The sequence below is a fragment of the Stenella coeruleoalba genome (genome assembly GCF_951394435.1).
Source record: "Stenella coeruleoalba genome assembly, chromosome: 9".
In the NCBI taxonomy this organism is placed as follows: domain Eukaryota; kingdom Metazoa; phylum Chordata; class Mammalia; order Artiodactyla; family Delphinidae; genus Stenella; species Stenella coeruleoalba.
This window is the reverse complement of record NC_137155.1, coordinates 291002-309515: the sequence shown is the minus strand read 5'-3', so window position 1 is coordinate 309515 and position 18514 is coordinate 291002.

Genomic DNA, 18514 nt, shown 5'->3' with positions numbered 1-18514 from the left:
ATATAAGTATGATTACTCATCACCTAATAAAAATCTGCAGCATCATTTTTCATGGTTGAACAGCATTCTATTATTTATTTAACCAGTCCCTACTGTTCAACATTTAGATTATTCCTGTTTTGCTTTGCTAAACAATGAGACAAGCATCCTTGTTCATATGTCTTTGAGCATTTGTTTATTTCCTTAGAGTGGACTTCTAGAACTTGAATGGCTGGTTGTCAGTTCTGGTACATACTGACATATTGTCTTCCAGAAAGGTTACCGTGCTTTTTATTTCTACCAAGAATTTAACATCCAGTGTGGTTTCTTACACACACTCATCAGTACCAGTATTATCAGTATCAATACCAGTATTATCAAGTTTTTTAAAACTTTGTCATTCTAGTCAGTAAAACATGACACCTGAATTATTTTATTTGTATTTCTTTGATTAATAATAGCAAGGTTGAACATATTTTCATATCTTTATTGGCTGTGAATACTTTTTAGTTTGTGACTTTATGGCATCCATTTTTCATCGATGTATAAGAACCTTTTATATATCAATGTGTTTATTTTGTTTGTTGTAAATGCAATTTTTTTCTCTTCATTTATTAATTTTTATTTTGTGTGTGTTGAACTTTTTTAATACTGTCAAGTCTATTCAAAAACCCTTTAATGAACACAACAAATGTGGAAAATCAGTCATTCTCCTGCATTTTGTAATCAATTTATTTCCTTTTGGGCAGTATGGAAATGTAAGTTCTTATTTCATCTTATGGTTGGAAAGAATCTATTCCCTCGGAAAGGGATTGTAGTCTCCATGATGCAGTAATGGGAGATTTTATAGGGTAGGCAGGGTCTACAGAAGAAAAAACCCTAAATCACACTCCATTGGTGGTTGCCTTATTTATAAAAATGGCATTTGAGGTTGTGTGACTGCCATCAGGTAAGCAAAATTAATTTTTAGCATGAAATACTCCTATCAGCAAGAACAGCCTAGGATAGGCTAGCAGTAAGAAGTGAGGGGTTATGGGATTGGGGCATAGCCTCTGTTTCCTCCAATGCAGCTGGAAATTTAAACTCTGGGGCTCCTGCTTGATCCAATCAGCCCAGCTAGTATGTGTTGCCAGGTAGGGTGAATAGACTCAGAGGTACAAGATCTCATCCTTGGTCCCCTCTGGAAATGAGCAGAGAATACTGTGTCAAGGAGAGGTGATCAGTCCATGGTCTGGAGACTTGGATCTCCTCACATAGTCCTTAAAGTCAGGGTGAGACAAAATGCCAATACAAATTATACTGATGACAGTATCAATGAGGTGACATTGAGTCCTTTGACCCAACGTGTGTCTGCAGTGTGCCATCCATTAGTAAATGGGCAAAGCCATTTGACAGATCTATCTGATACAGTGAATGAATCTGACACTCATATTTTGAAAAACTGAAACTGTATCCATTTGTCAAGAACAGTGGCTACTTGTTCTGCTTTATTCCCCCCTGGAACTAGATAACATTGCAGACAGTAAGACGTTCCGGCATTTCACCCTGGAGTAGCCCCAAAACTGAAGAAGCTGTCTTATCAGTAGTTAGCTCCTTGTCACCAAGAATATTAAAGTAGATTTGTATGATTAGCAAATTAAAGAGACTATAGTGCCTACCACTACTGTATTCACTAAGGGACCCAAGTTATTCTAAAGAAATCCTAATAATACATTAGGACCGTTTTGAATATTTTTATTTGATTAGCCATAATCTTCTAGTTATAACATCCATCACCATCTTGACCACTGAAACTTGGCCTTCTTTTCTTAGAGCCTAGCCCTGTGGTCTTGGGCTAATCACTAACCTGCTTAGATACAATTTTCTTCTCTATGAAGTAGAAACAATATTATATGCTTTGAAGGACTGCAGGAAGATGAGCTGTAATGTTTATCAAGTGCCTAGTAAGTAGCCTGGCCCATAATAAATACTTGGCTAGTTGTAGATGTTAGTTTCATTTTTAGTTTTATTTCCAAACATTGCTCTTTACTTTTGGAACTCTAAAATTTGTTTTGAGAGTGGAGGACTTGTTGTTTGGATTCCTCCAACACTCTCTGTATATTCTGTACTTCTATCCCTAGATCATTTATATTAATGGAATAAATGATCTTTGGTCTGGTGATTCCAAGGTGACGAGGAGCTAAGTGGAGGTTCAGTATACACCTGGAAGTATGGATTTTCATGCCCAGTGCAAATGTGGGAAAGGCATTATTCCCACATTATAAAGGGGGTAAAGACCTCCAACTTGAGGAGACTCTGGGTTGAGAGATGAGAGATTTACAGGTACTGTGTTTATCCTACAGGGTACCACAGGGGCTTTTATGTTCTGTAGCAAGAATTTGCACCTTATACCCTTGTAGTTAGAAGTAAAGCATACCACATAACTAATATCTAGTAAGCATTAGAGTTAGAATAAATACCATTTATTTAACGTTTCCTTTGTGTTAAGCATTTTACAGTTACAACATATGGATGGATACTATATTGTAATGGTTAAGAGTGTAGTTTTTTGAGCTAGATAATCCTGGATTGGAATCTCGCCTTTATTACCTCTTTTTTTTGTTTTATTGAGGTATAATTGACAAAATTGTAAGATAGTCAAAGAGTATATCATGATGATTTGATATACATATGCGTTGCAAAAGGATCCTTCCCATCACATTAATTAATACATCTAACAGCTCATGACACCTTTTTTTCTTTTTGTGGTGAGAACACTTAAGTTCTATTCTCTCAGAAAATGTTAGTTATACAATACAGTATTATTGACTGTAGTAACTATGTTATACAGTAGATCCTCAGACCTTATTCATCCTGCAGCTGAAAGTTTGTACCCTTTTACCAATCTTCCCCTCTTTTCCCCACCCACACCCCAGCCCCTGGCAACCAGTTTTCTACTCTCTCTTTCTATAAGTGTGGCTTTTTTTCTTTTTAGATGCCATATATAAATGATATCATTCGTATTTATCTTGTCTGGCTTATTTCATCAGCATAATGCACTCCTGTTTCATCTATATTGTCACAAATGAAAGGATCTCCTTCATTTTTTAAGGCTGAATAATATTCCATTACCTCTTAAATGAGTGACTTTTGGTACATTGTTTACACTTTCTAAGCCTCAGGGTTTCTTTTCTTCTGTAAAAAAAAAAAAAATATATATATATATATATATATATATATATATATACACACTAACAGGTTATTTTCTGATATGTGGAATGTTTGTTGAATCAACAAATAATTAGTTGAGATCATAAATGTGACACTTAGCACTGTATTAACATTTATTAATACTCCCCCTGTTAATTTCTACAATAAATTGTATAATAAGTAACAATAATAATAGTACTACTAGTAGTTTTAGAAAATGCATAGGATGTGCCAGGCATCATATACTGTACTACCCTCCTTCATGTGTACCACAAGTTACATGTGGATATCATCTTCCACGTTGTTTCCTTTAAAGAAAATTGAAGCTCAGCAAGATTGAGTAGCTTGCTCCAGGTATGAACTCAGGTCTGAATCACTCCACATATAGGTTCTTAATTACTCCATGTCTTTAATTCCACATCTGCATTTGTTTGTTGTTGTTGTTTTTAACTTTTCAAGCATCTGATCTGAAATTCCTTCCTCTTTGGGGAATTTTCCACTTTGTGGGTCTTGATGAGAAACAGAGCCTTCCTCTCGTTATACAAGCTGAACATGTCAGATACACTGTTTACTCACATGCTCAGTCTCCCTTACAGATGGAAAACAGTCGGACGACCTCGGGTTGGCCAACTGCACTCCTCTCTTGGATTTTGAATTACAAATAAATGATGTAAAGAAGCAAGGCCAGCAGTGCTGGGTCAACCTCCTGTTTCCTGTTCCTGCTTGGTAGCAAGGCCAGCTAGGACTTATAACATCACTTTGGCCTGATCCTATAATTGCAATAGCATAGCCTTGGCTTTCGGTTGTTTAGTCTGCTTCTAGTTACTGAGACCTAACCATAAACTACCAAAAGTTTCCTTTTCTGCTCAAATTAGCCGTATATGGTTCCTGATGATTACAGATAAGACCTTTCCTGATATACAATGGTGACCTACTTATCCAGGCAGATGTAACATCGTCCTGGCAGGGACAGAGGGCAGGCAAGTTCCTTGAACAGCTGAAAAAGAAGGAAAAGACCTAAGAAGGAAGAATTGAAGCCAGTTCTGCTTGTGTTATAATTCTACCCGCAGCTGCCTCTGTTTCACAGACCACATGCTAAGGACCATGTCCCTGCCCCTGTAACAGACGAGCAAAGTAGACCCAGGCCTTCCAACCCAGAGACCAGCTGAGCTGTACCGTGGACAATCTAGGATGTGAAAGACTTCACTCAATGTCTTTGTCACTTGACCCGTTGTTCCTCTCTTTGGGAAGTAGCTTCTTTGTGTGACAAGAATATGCTAAACCAACACTTAAGTGGACAGAGGTGAAAGATGCCAAAATTAGCTACAGAAAAAAAGGCTAAAGACTTGTATTTTCTGTTATTTGAAGGTGTTAAGACCCCACATAGAATATGAGTCCTTTAAAGGAAAGCTGTGAATGGCCCAGGGAATGTTGAATTTCCATGTGGCAATATGTTCTTGATCGGTCATGATGATGATGATGGTAGCATCAGTAGCATTTATCAGTGTTTCCTGGGTGAGAGGCACTTTATCCTAATGACCTTTTATCCCCATGACGACCCTGTGAAGTAGGAAATACTGTTTCAGCATCTTCAGGGTTTTTCTTTTTTTTTTTTTTTTTAATCAGGAATTTATCCTAGATCACAGTAGGGTGGTAGAACGACCAGAACTGGACACTAGCCTTTCCTGAATTCCCAGAGTGTGATCTTAGCAGTTGTATTGCCTGATGCAGAGCCATGTAAATGTTGCCAAAGCAATGAAACGTGTACCTATTTCTAACGGATTCTAACTCAAGCTCTGGGGTTAAGTGCAGAGCAGTTGAGTGTGATTGTCTTTACAGACAGTAGATAACTTAAGAGAAGTTGTTTAAAAGTATATTTGCATATTGCACTACACTGTCATATCTGTGATTGGTTAGCTATTGAGTAACTAACACAAATCCCAATCCCATCTCTAATCTCATTCATCTCTTGTATGATATTTGACCTAATTGAGGCAGTTTTTTTTTGTTCTTTCCCACAAACACACATCGAACATCCAAAACATGCTTACCATTTGTGAGCATATTCTCTTAGTTATTTAGGAGTTGAGTAAGAGTGAGAGGGAAGGGCTTCCCTGGTGGCGCAGTGGTTGAGTGTTCTGCCTGCCGATGCAGGGGACGCGGGTTCGTGCCCCGGTCCGGGAAGATCCCACATGCCGCGGAGCGGCTGGGCCCGTGAGCCATGGCCGCTGAGCTTGCGCGTCCGGAGCCTGTGCTCCGCAACGGGAGAGGCCACAACAGTGAGAGGCCCACGTACCGCAAAAAAAGAAAAAAAAAAGAGTGAGAGAGAAAAAGACACATAAATATGAAATACGGTCATCATTTTTTTAATATCCTTTATGTTGTTAATCCCTCTTAGCATTTACTGCCATTCACTCATTTGTATTATTTGGGGTATAGCAGTTTATTCACACAGCATTTTTACATATGGCTTATCATTTGTATTCTATTTTAATAACACTAATAATTATAGACTATTGACAAACTCATCAGACCCTACATATTCATTTCAAAATCATGAAAATAAGGTGGAAAATGAGGTGTAAAGTGGAAAATCTATGTGTATGTTTTCATTGGTGGAATGAGCAGCTACCTGAATATCACTCCTTTAGCTTTTCCTTCAAATGGTGTACTTTTTCCTCCATGCATAGGAGTCACTTCCATTAGGTAAACAGTAGTCTTGAGGGCAAACCTCAGAAGTAGAAACAGGAGAACTTTTCAATTATGGTAAAATCAAACATATTTTTCTTCAGTAGTGAAAAAAAAATTCTTCATGAGAAGTTCAACCACCGTGAGTTACATGGTGAAAAACTTTCCACTTATAGATGCAACTTCCCCCAGAATTCTGAGAAATGTCGGTAGTAGAGAGGGGTGTTGCATACACCTGTTTCATTTCCCTCTGACTTTTCCTTCTCCTTTCTCTATTGACATTAAAATCTATAGTGAAAGCACGTAGTAAGCAGTCTAGGACAATTGATATGACATTTGATCTAAATCTCCAAAGTCTATTTTAGATGGGGATGCTATGAGAGTCATAGGAGGGGAAAAAATCTAGAATTATTCTTATGTGATCAAATGTACTAAAATAACAAAAACAAATCTTATTTCTAGCTAATGAAATAGCATTCCTTATATGATGTCATATTATGGCAGAAAAGAAATATATGCGTCTATTTTCTTCTATATTAAAAGTGCTAAGGAGTGGGGACCAATGAACTAAATCAATTGTTCTGGGTTCAAGTTGTAGTTTTTAGTAGCCATGCTTCTTAGCAAGTTTTCAGAAGCAAATGTAGTTCGTTTACTATCACCACTAAATGTGCAATTGTGTAGATTTGTGGGAAAAAAATCATTTAAAATGATTTGTGTGAATTTATCTATTCATATGATTATTCTCCCCAATCAAAATCTACTATATACTATGTTTTTCTTCTATAGCTTAAAAGGGGAATGTATGTTGAAACTTATTCAAATATTTATTAGGTGTCTACTAAGTGCCAGGCACTCTACTAGGCAGTAGAGATGTTGTATTAGAGGTGGAAAATGTCCTTGACCTCCAGAACTGATACTCTTGTAAGAGAAATACTGGGTCAAACTAAGTCAACAGTTTCTTTGGCTACAGAGCTTTTTACGAGTCTTGTGAATTATGAGTCTCTGATAAGGAGATGTAGTGGACAACAGATCCCAAATTTACTTGAAATCTTTTCCTTCATGGACTGTCTCATAGGATTTATGATCCACTGAACACACCTTGAGAGACACTAGTATTCTGCAGTGGTTAGTTGTTTTCTATTAAACAACTATATACTGAATCCATGATATTATTATCTGGATGTTTTGGAGGATACAATGATGTACATGGCCACTGTGATGATAAGGGGGTCCAGTTTAGTTAAGAAGAGAAACCACAGGAGTTATAACTTAATGTAACAAAGAAATACACACACATATACATATATTTATATGTAAATTACTATTTATATAGTGTACAATGTCTTCTGAAGAAGATAGAGTTGTTTGTAACTTGGGATCTCACAGGAGGTTTCACAGAGAAGGTAGACCCTGAGCTGGGCAGAATTTCAGTAAGTTAATTTGGTTCTGACCGTATGATAAAATCAGGTATTTGCACTGGTCAATCTGACCTTGATGGAACAGCATTCCATTTGCAGGGAATAGTGTGATCAAACATGCAGTGGTGGAGATTGCCATCAGATTGTAATATTCCAGTACCTGGAAAGTGTTGAAACATCTGCTTTCTCCACGGTCTAGAAAAGTGAATCTCAAGTGAAATGCAAGTATAATGGAGGCCAGTGCTCTTTGCTGTGTACACTGCTTTGAGTCTGCAACATGCAACAATGTAGTGATCTGTTTCAGATTGTCATTATTCGAGAGGGTTCTTAGTAACAGGAGTGGAAAAGGAAGACCTGTCTTCCTGTGTTTCTGCCCTATGCTCTTAAGCCAGAAAAGGTACCAACATCACTGACCTGACCTTGTCTCAGGTATCTATCAGGATCTACTAGAATCATTCTAGTGAAAGGTAACTAGACGTCCAAAGGACTTAAAAGGTACACTATAACCTTTGTATACTTTATATACCTGGTGAAACAAAAATGTCACCTGAGTGGTCCCCTTCCCTAGAAATACCAGTATGTTTTTCCAGTGCATGGCAGAACTTTGCAGGTAAAACTGGGATAAAGGTGAAGAACAGTCTTAAAATTCTAGTCCTTGAACAGCACCTAACACACAACAGGTTTTCAATAATCTTAGCAACAGTATTCACAAATAATGACCATCAGCGTAACTGCTCTTTCGTGCCAAAATACATTACCATATTACTTTTTTTCCTTCAGCTTTACAACTTGGGTTCTATTATTGTTTCCATTTTACAGATTAGGAAAGTGAGGCTCAGAGATGCTAAGTCACTTGGGCAAGGTCACAGAGCTTGTAGGAGATAAACCTGCACCCTTACTGTTGGATCCTACAAACCAGACCATAATTTAAGTCCTTCAAACTATACCTCAGAACATTTGAGTAAATTAATGAATAAATCCTCCTAGTCAGACTGACCAGATCATTATATTAGGTTCAGCTGTAAGTGGAGGAAAGTCATAATCATAGTTGGACAGTTAATACAGTAATTTACTTGCTTTGAATTTTCTAAATGATGTTTAGCTGGTAGTTTCATGATGATAACCATCGAATAAAAACAGGCATATTTTTGGTGTTTGGAATAAGATCTCATATTGAGTAAAATACATATTGATTCCTAGACCTATATGATGTGAGTAACAGATGACATTGAGATGCCATCTAGAAGTACTCCTGTGCAGTTCATCATGTCAACCCAGCTAATAATTTTAGAATGTTCAGAGTGAATAATATATGCAGCCATAAAGCATATTTCTAATCAATGCAAATAATGTTTTTCCTATGCTAAACCCAAAGTTAAGTTATAACACGCATCATAAGATTAATGGGCCATTTTTTTCTTCATCACTTTGCTAAATTACTTAGTCTGGAAACCATTCAGAAGGTTGCGAATTGGGGCTGAGCAGTAGTAGTGAGACTGTGCCTCTGATGATGAAACTATTTCCACCCCGACCCCTACCGCTCCCTTCTTGGGAAAGAAGGCATCATTTCTCCTAGAAAAAGTCACAGGTTCATAAGCTGGCTTGTGTAATACGTTTGGAGGAATAGTGTGTCTTTTAAGCAGAGCCTATCTCGGCATATAAAATAATTTTTACCTACCATTTAATGAAATTAACACTCACTTTGAGGCTAGGTCTTTTGCCATTTGACTCCTGGATCACGTCTATGGATATATTTTTTTCTTCAGACGAAGTGTGAACCCAATATAGTATCCATCATTCAGTCTATCTAGCTGATGTACATCATCTGAAGCACAAGCTCCCTGAGGCCAGGCACTTTATCTGCTCTATCAGTGTAGCCCTGATGCCTAGTGTCTAGCTTTTGGAGATTCTTAATAAACATTTGTACTGAATAAGGTATGTATATGGTGAGCAAAAGTTGGCTTCCCATTTTACCGTCAAGAGTACCCCACTCATGTTCTGTGAACACTGGATAGCAGAATCTTACTATGTTATTTTTCTGTTCCCTTTGCAAGTTTCCTGAAAGGGCATTCCTGTCCTTAGAATGTCCATCTCCTCCCATCTTCCTGGAGAATAACTCTTCTTTCTTAAATACTTAGCCCCATTATTGACTCTTTAAGATTGAATGTATTACCTCCTTACAAACAGAAAAATGCAGTGTTTTTTTTTTTTTTGGACATTTATCAACCAGAAAATTATTCTAACACCTGAAATTCTGGACCTAAAATGCCTGGACTAGTGGTTCTCAAAGTCTGGTACCCAGACCAGCACATCAGCTGCACGTAGGAATTTTTAGAAATGAAAGTCTTGGGCCCTGCTCCAGACCTACAGACTCGGACACTCTGGGGGTGGGCCCACTACCTGTTTCAGCAAGCTCTCTTGGTGATGCTGATGCATACTCAAGTTGGAGACCCACTGCTTAGACCTAGAGCTTAAGGTTTAGGCTTTGGACAGATCTGAGTCCTAAACACTACTGAGACACTGGAGTGACCACGAGCAAGTTACTTCTGGGAACCTCTTAGCATCTGTGTGCCTTGCTTAGCTAATAGTGATTTTAATTAATTAGAATAATGCACACGGTGTACTCGAGAGTAACCAAAGCATACTTTATGTTCCATAAATTCTAGCTGTTTACCATTATCATCAATCAGAGCTTACTGACAACGTCCTGAAGACATTCTTCTAATAAGTGTAATAATGTGGTTTGTAAAATTAACAGCTTAGAAGAGCATATTACGAAGTTCATCAGACAGGGTCTCAGCAGGAAATCAGGGGTACATCAGTAAGGATAAATTGAGCCCAATGTAGAGAATCAAGAGATAGTGTAGTGCCCTGGGTTCAGTAAAAGTGTGGCTACTTTATAGGAGATGAAAGAGAAAGGAAGCCTTGCTGGAGAGAGAGTCCTCCCCAAAGATGCTGTGACGCCCCACAGAGAAACACTATACATTAGTTGGGGGATGCGGCCGACTCCCAGCAATTTGGCAAGAATTAATACCCTAACTTCACTCCCCTCCTTCATTCCCTACAATCTTCTATTGGTTCTCTTCATTGGTGAGCCAAACAGAAGCCAGAGCAAGGACACTTACTAAGATAGGCCATGCAAGCCATCCATATAGAGTTGGGTGGAGAAAGGATGTGGAAGGGCAAATAGGACATATTTCCCGCAGGTGGTGAGCGAGCTGTAAAATCACTCGCCCTTCTAACATCATTGCCATTGCAGGAGCACGGAGGAGCAAGTGGTTAGTTCTGACTTGGCAGATCCAGGAGACTGCAGGACAGAACTGGTATATGAGGTGGGCTTTAAAGGTAGATTTGAATTTTAATGGAGAGTATGGAGTAAGAAATGGTGAAGAACCAAGGGAAAGGGAGATTCATTGCAAATGGAGAAAAGAAAAGTGGCATAAAGACAAGGCAAGTCAAGACTTATGGAAGAAATAGCAAATACTCTGCGTGTGACTGGAGCAGAGAATGGGTAGACGAAGGCTGGAAGTTAAGATGAAGTCATCCTTGAATAACATTAAAGTTTCCTCCTTTAACCTCAATTTCCACCTTCTACTCGCTTCATTAACATTGGAAAATTAAAAGTGAATTTGAGTGGGCTGGTGACAATGGCAGTATGAAGCAAAGAGAAGAGAATAAGAGTAAAAAATTTAGTAGTACCTTGGTGAAGCTGGGTAAATGATGGGTGGTGGTGTCACATCAAAGCATGGGCAAGTGATTGTGACAAATACAGGCTTATTTCTTGACTATATGACTTCAGTTAAGGTACTTAAGCCCTCTAGGCTGCAGTCTCCCAACCTGTAAAATGGGGATAAAACCTCGCTTCCTCCAAGGTTTCTGTGAGGATCTAATGAGCAATGGAAGTAAGAGTTGAGTCCAGTAATCAGTTTTTAATACATATAAACTAATGTGAGGATAAGGGTAGGAATACTTGCTATCATTTATTGAATACTTATTATGTGTCCAATATTGTGCTAGTCTATTTACATATCTTTTCTCACTTAGCTTTCTTTTCTCTTATCTGCCTTTCTATAGGCAAGAGATAACTGATGGCTCAGTTATGAGGAAACCCAGTTGAGGAAAATGTCAGAGGGAAAATGTACCAGAAAGTTAATTCCTAATGGATCTGTCAGCCTTAAACAGAGCATGTCTGTGCTAAAATGTGTAAAATGTCTGTGCTAAAACTACTTAATTGGACAAGTTTTGATAAAGTATTAACTTAATGAATAGGCATAAACAGCTTGGAGCTTTTTGGAGGGTATGTGGTAATATTAGTATTGGTGTGATGACTTTTGAAAGTTCTATGGCGTATAGAAGTCAAAAAGAAGACCCAGAAAGGGGGAAAACTCTCTCTGAAAGTTATTGGGGAAGTCTGGCTAGTAAGACTCCAAAAGGGAGAATCAGTAAGAGGCCAGGTTATTCATAGGCCTTCTAAGAATGTGTCCATGAGAAATATTTACAATGATTGGATGCCGGAATAAAGGAGAACACTGGCTCCATAAATGGTAACTTATTTTATACAAACAGGCTAATGATAAAAATAATGAAAATCTGATGGATTTTTGAGAGTTTCACTGACCAAACTGAGACAAAAGTGCATAACAGCTAGATGCTTATAGTTTTAATCAGTTCACTTTGGAGTCAAGTAAAGATAGCACCTGAAATGGTAAGGGACGTTTATGCAAGGTCACAAAGATTTTTGGTGGTGCATTTGGGATATAAACCCATTTCCATAAGAATTCTTTCAGAAGTCAAATGTTTGCTTGTCAAAAATAGCAGGAACTTACTTCCAGGAAAAGATCCTAAGAAAAAATAATTTGAGTAATGAAGCACACTGATGTAACAGTTAATTTAAGAACCCAGAAATAGAGGTAAAGAGTAAAGCAGTTATGGGTTAAGAGTCTGCATAAATTCCCCTGGAAGGGGGATATGGTCAGAGATGGCAATTTGAAAACAGTGAGTCACCAAAAGTAAAAGTTTAAATTACAAGCTGTTTTGGGGGTCTTCAAGAGAGATTTTATAGATTGAACAACAGCAGCAGCAAGGATAAGATATAACGCTGTCATGTAGACTGCAGCCTGAAAAGAAAGCATTGCAGAGAAGCCACATCATCCTGAATTTATATTTCCGTGCATTTGAACAGATTGGAGAGCAGTAAAGTTGTTTTAAGAGCGAGTGATTTAAGTCAGCCAGCTTGTGAATAATACGAGATATTTTTGCATTTACATTAACTTATGTCCATAAATAACGAACTTTAACAATGAACAAAATCCATAATCCTGATAATGCTAAGAAAACTGGAAAGATACCTTTACCTTGAAAAGACAGGATAAAGAAGACAGCATAGAAATTTAGGGAGATTGCAGTTTTGGAAAAATCATATTAACATTTATTAGCTGCTACAGCTTTGAAATGTGATGATTTAAAGAAAGTAGTAAACTGTTGATTTCTAAAAGGTAATGTGTTGGCTGAAAGAGAAGAGAATCTTGTTGAGACCTAAAGTGTTCTTTTAAGGATATATTTCAATGTCATTTCAAAAAATAAACACATTTCCCATAACAAAACAGTGAGGTTAATGCAGTAATGCAGGTGAAAGCTTTTCGGCCCAAAGGAGTTCCATCCTTTGGAACAAAGTTTTATTGTTAAACACACCATGACCCAGGCCTGTGAGTGCCAGCACAGTGGCTGTTTTTACAAGATCTGGTACAATATTCACAGTAGTTCTGGCCTTAGCACTAGGCAAGGATCATTCTTTTTGTATCTTCCTGATTGCTTCCTCTACAGAAATGGGATAATCCCTCCTCTTCTAAACTGGAAAGTAGTTTCTTCCCTCAATAAAATTAGTTTCTTCTCCAGGTTGAGCTTTTCCAACTCTCAGAGGTCTAAAATGAATGATATGAAACATACTATATTTGCATCTATTTTTATTTAAGAGTTATCTAAGGAGATTTATCTAATTAAATAGGAATTTCCTAACAGATGCCAAAATAAACAATCAACAAGTTTTCTTTAAAGATCATATATATTATATAACAAATCCACCTAAGAGTTAAAATATAAGTAGGTATACAATTTAACTATTTGAAGATAATTTTTCTTCTTACCACTGAAGCAATAAGCAGGTAGTAGTACAATTTGGGGAAAACAATATTTCTGGCTTTTGTCTGTTTTATTTTAATTTGTGATATTCATGAGATCTTTTGTGAAGCCTTTGGGTATATAGTAAAATTAATGGGTTTTTAACTTTGTATTGACTCGTATTTTTGTAGGTTTTAAATTTTTCTTCTGGCTTCAATTTATACTATCTCCTTTTACTTCTTCATTTAGAAATAATGTATTTTTCTCAGGATTGCAATCTCAGTGCAGTCCTCTACTTTTCTGTTTGTTGGACGTTCTCTTAGACATCTACATTTTTGTCTAGTTAGTACATTTCTAGTTTCTTATACAATTGATAAGAACTGTTTAATCTTATGAATTCTTTATATTTTCTCTTTGGTGACAAGATTTATAGGGATTTCCTTGGGCTTAAACTAGAAAGAAAAAAGAATCTGCATATGAAATGTTGAAGGCTTTGTTACAAAGTGGGTTAACATTATATGTATGTTTGAAATAAACTACTTCAACCAGAGCACCTAGCTGTTAACCTCCAGATTAATATCTATCATAAAATATGTGCATGCTTCCAACACATGGCATTGCCTCCTATTCCTGCATGTCCAGGAGAAATGGTTTTGTCTTGTAGCAAAAGGCATTAGCTCTTTGCACATTTTTTTTTTTTTAATGACAGCTATCCAAAAATCAAGCTGAACCCTTGTATGTGAGGGCAGAAAAGGACAATTTTTAGACGGGTCTAATATCCAGTTGTACCTTTCAGTCACTTAGAGAGAAGGCTTAGACCCCTGAAGCCCTAAGTCACAGGTTTTTTAGGATTATGGTGGTATATACCTCCAGTTTATAGAAAAAAAATGTGTTGTAGAAAATCCAAGTTAAATTAGGACTAAAATCCAAGTTAAATCTAGAACTAAAGTTTTACTGCCCCAAATACTTGTAAACTCTAGGTTACTGCTCTGTTGTCCATTTCATCAGTTGCAGAATATTCAAGTTAGTCTTTCAATGCTAACAAGAACATAAAAATGCATTATGTCTAAAAGCAGAACATGATTGCCAAGCCAGATCTGCACATTACCTGAGAGTTTGGGGGGCCACTAAGCGGCATCTACTTGTTTGCTACTGACCTTCAGTTAGACTTGCTTAAGAATTGTTACAATGTAATAACATACACCGTTATGTACTCTTGAGTTTATTGAAAACACACAGCAAATGTGCACACACACATACATGCACACCAGCACACCAGCACGCACCTACTCTAGAGCCTAGAATTTTAAGAGTCAGAACTTTTTATTTGCTTCTGGATTAAGATGGACCCTGTATTTCCTCAGCATGCTAATTAGAAACTCTATAAACAATTCAAAACCAGCTTCTTAAAATTCTGTTTTACAAAAATTGATGTTAAATGTTGTCCTCAGAGAGTTCTACTCTGACTTTTCAAATTGTTTTTTTCTCCCTTCATGGGATAAACAGGGTTTCTTTTTCTTTGTTTTTTTATCTCTCATTGTAAAAAATTCTATCTTAAAAGCTGATTTATTATTTCTTCCTTTGCATGGATGACTTGAGAACAAAGATGATATTTCATCAGTCTTGTTTTTATTTAAGTTGAAAGGTTATATATTTCTACTATCTACTGCAATAATGCTAAATATTTTTATAGTGCTTGTAAATCTTATGACATTACTTTTTTAGTTGTATTTAAGGCATTTACTCAAAAGGGACCATATGCCTCAGTTCATGTCACTCTATCATCAGTGTGTATGGTCACTCTATTTTCTAATACTTTTAAGATTGGTTTTGGCCCCAATGTTCCTCTGCCAGATTTATTTCCTTTATTTTCCCCTATATAGCACCATTTGGGCCATTTAATATGTAATTTCCCAACTCACCTTTCATAGTTATTTTAAACATATGTATATATTTGAAATACCGAATTGTTTTGTATTTTCTAATTTTTGCAAAAGTAGTATCGACTAAAAATCACATCCTATTCTTTTATTTTTTCTACACAAAATTATTGTTTTAAAATTTGTCTATGTTGCTTCATAGAAATTATTGCTTCTGGCCACTGTCTAATATTCCACCATATGTTAATACCATGTTTTGCTTATCCATTACCCTGGTGATACATACTTAGGCTATTTTCAACACTTTATGTCCACCATAAAGCATTAATACACTCTTTCCACATGTTCCCTTGAGTAACAGTGCAGAGTAACAGTGCAGCCGTGGAATGGCTGAGGTAGAAGTCATATATATGCCTTATTTCACAGATTCCTCCCCAGAATAGCTGTACCATTTTCCCTCACCAGCAATACTTGGAATTTTTCTCTTGCCATATCTTTTGTCACCACATGCTGTTAATCTGCATTTTTAAAAAGTAATCAATTTATTTATTTTTGGCTGCATTGGGTCTTCGTTGCTACACTCAGGCTCTCTCTAGTTGCAGCGAGAGGGGTCTACTCTTCGTTGTGGTGCGCAGGCTTCTCATTGCAGTGGCTTCTCTTGTTGTGGAGCACAGGCTCTAGGCGCGCGGGCTCAGTAGTTGTGGCTCCCAGGCTCTAGAGCGCAGGCTCAGTAGTTGTGGTGCGCAGGCGTAGTTGCTCCACGGCATAATTTGCATTTTAACTTCTGGAAATTTGGCATGTGTGGATTCATAGGAAGTAAGGTGTTTTAATTCTGCATTGCTCTGATTCTAGAAAAGTTAGGTCTTCATATGCTTTCTTGCTATTCATGTTTTCCATTCTATGAATTGCCTATCATGACCTTCGCTCATTTTTCTATTGAGTATTCAGTGTCTTTAGAGATGCAGAAGTTTTTGTATTCAGATGTTGAGTCCTTTATTGGGTTTTAGATAATGTATATGTCTTCTACCCATCAACTGTTTTTCAGTCTGACTTTGGTATCCTTTATTGTACATAAAATTCTAATTTTTTATTAAAGTACAATTGATTTACAATATTATGTTAATTTCAGGTGTACAACATGGTGATTCGATATTTTTATAGATTATGCTCCATTGAAAGTTATTATAAAATATTGGCTATATTCCCCATGCCCTACAATATATCCTTGTATCTCATTTATTTTATACATAGTTGTCTGCACTTCCTAATTCCCAGTCTGTATCTTGCCCCTCTCGCTTCCCTCTCCGCACTGGTAACCACTAGATTGTTTTCTATATCTGTGAATCTGTTTCTGTTTTGTTGTCTTCATTCATTTGTCTTATTTTTTAGATTCTACTTATAAGTGATATCATTACAGTATCTGTCTTCGTCTGACTTATTTCACTAAGCATAATACCCTCCAGGTCCATCTATGTTGTTGCAAATGGCACAATTTAATCATTTTTTATGGCTGAGCAGTGTTCCATTGTGTATATATGGCACGCATTCTTTATTCATTCATCTGTTGATGGACACTTAGGTTGCTTCCATATCTTGGCTATTGTAAACAATGCTGTTATAAACACTGGATGTGGGTGCATGCATCTTTTCAAATCAGTGTTTCTGTTTTCTTCAGATATATACCCAGGAGTGGAATTACTGGATTATATGGTTGTTCTGTTTTGTTTTTGTTTTTATTAACATCTTTATTGGAGTATAGTTGCTTTACAATGGTGTGTTAGTTTCTGCTTTATAACAAAGTGAGTCAGCTATACATATACATATGTCCCCATATCTTCTTCCTCTTGTGTCTCCCTCCCACCCTCCCTATCCCACCCGTCTAGTGGCTACATCAGTTAACATTCCCACCAACAGTGTACCAGGGTTCCCTTTTCTCCACATCCTCGCCAAGGCTTGTTCGTTTTGTTCTTTTTTATGATAGCCATTCTGACATGTGTGAGGTGATCTCTCATTGTGGTTTTGATTTGCATTTCCCTGATGGCTAGTGATGTTGAGCATCTTTTCATGTGCCTGTTGGCCATCTGTATGTTTTCTTTGGAAAAATGTCTATTCAGCTCTTCTGCCCATTTTTTTAAATCAGATTTTTTATATTAATAAATTTATAATTTTAATATAGTTAAATTCATCACTTTTGCTTCATACAATGTATGCTTCTTTATTTTTCAAAGATCTATTTCATCTCTTACCCTGAAATCACAAATATATTACCTTGCAATTTCTTTTATTCTCTCTAGATTTTATTTTTCACATTTAGATATTAAAACTGTTGTATTTTAGTTTTGTACATTAGGTGGAATTATATAACATAATGGTTAATAGAATGATTTCTGTGGGGTTTAAGTTCCAGCTCCACCATGTACTTCTTAGGCTAGTCATTTTATCTCTCATACCTCAGTTTTTCCATCTGTAAAATGAGGATAATAGTTTATGCCTTGTGGATTTTTTTGTGAAGATTAGGTGAGCTATATAGGACTGGGTACAACATAAGTGATATCACTAGGTTAAGATCCAGTCTCATATCTCTTTTTAAAATGAGACTGTTTCCCCAAAAGCTGTAATTCAGCTTCCTCCATTGGACTATGATTCCATCTCTTTCATGTGCCAACTTCCTATCTGTATATAGCTCTATTTCTAGGCCACCTGTTTGATTTGTTTTCTTGTTTGCCGTTTCTTCCAAGGGCATCACACAGTTCTTATCTATCATGACTTCCCAATATATCTTAATGTATAGGGCACATTCTCCATTTTGAGCTTATTTTTCAAAACTACCTTAGCTGTATGGAGAACTTTATTCTTCCAGATACATTTTATTTTATTTTATTTTAATTTTTTTATAAGAGATAGAGCAATCTGCTCTTTTTTTTTCTTTTTCTTTTTTTTTTTGGCTGCATTAGGTCTTCATTGCTGCGTGTGAGCTTTGTCTAGTTGCAGCGAGGGGTGGGGCAGGAGGCTACTCTTTGTTGTGGTGCACAGGCTTTTCATTGCAGTGGCTTCCCTTATTGCGGAGCACAGGCTCCAGGCTCGTGGGCTTCAGTAGTTGTGGTTCGTGGGCTCTAGGGTGCAGGCTCAGCAGTTGTGGTGCACCAGCTTAGTTGCTCCGTGGCATGTGGGATCTTCCTGGACCAGGGATTGAACCCATGTTCCCTCCATTGGCAGGCGGATTCTCAACCACTACGCCACCAG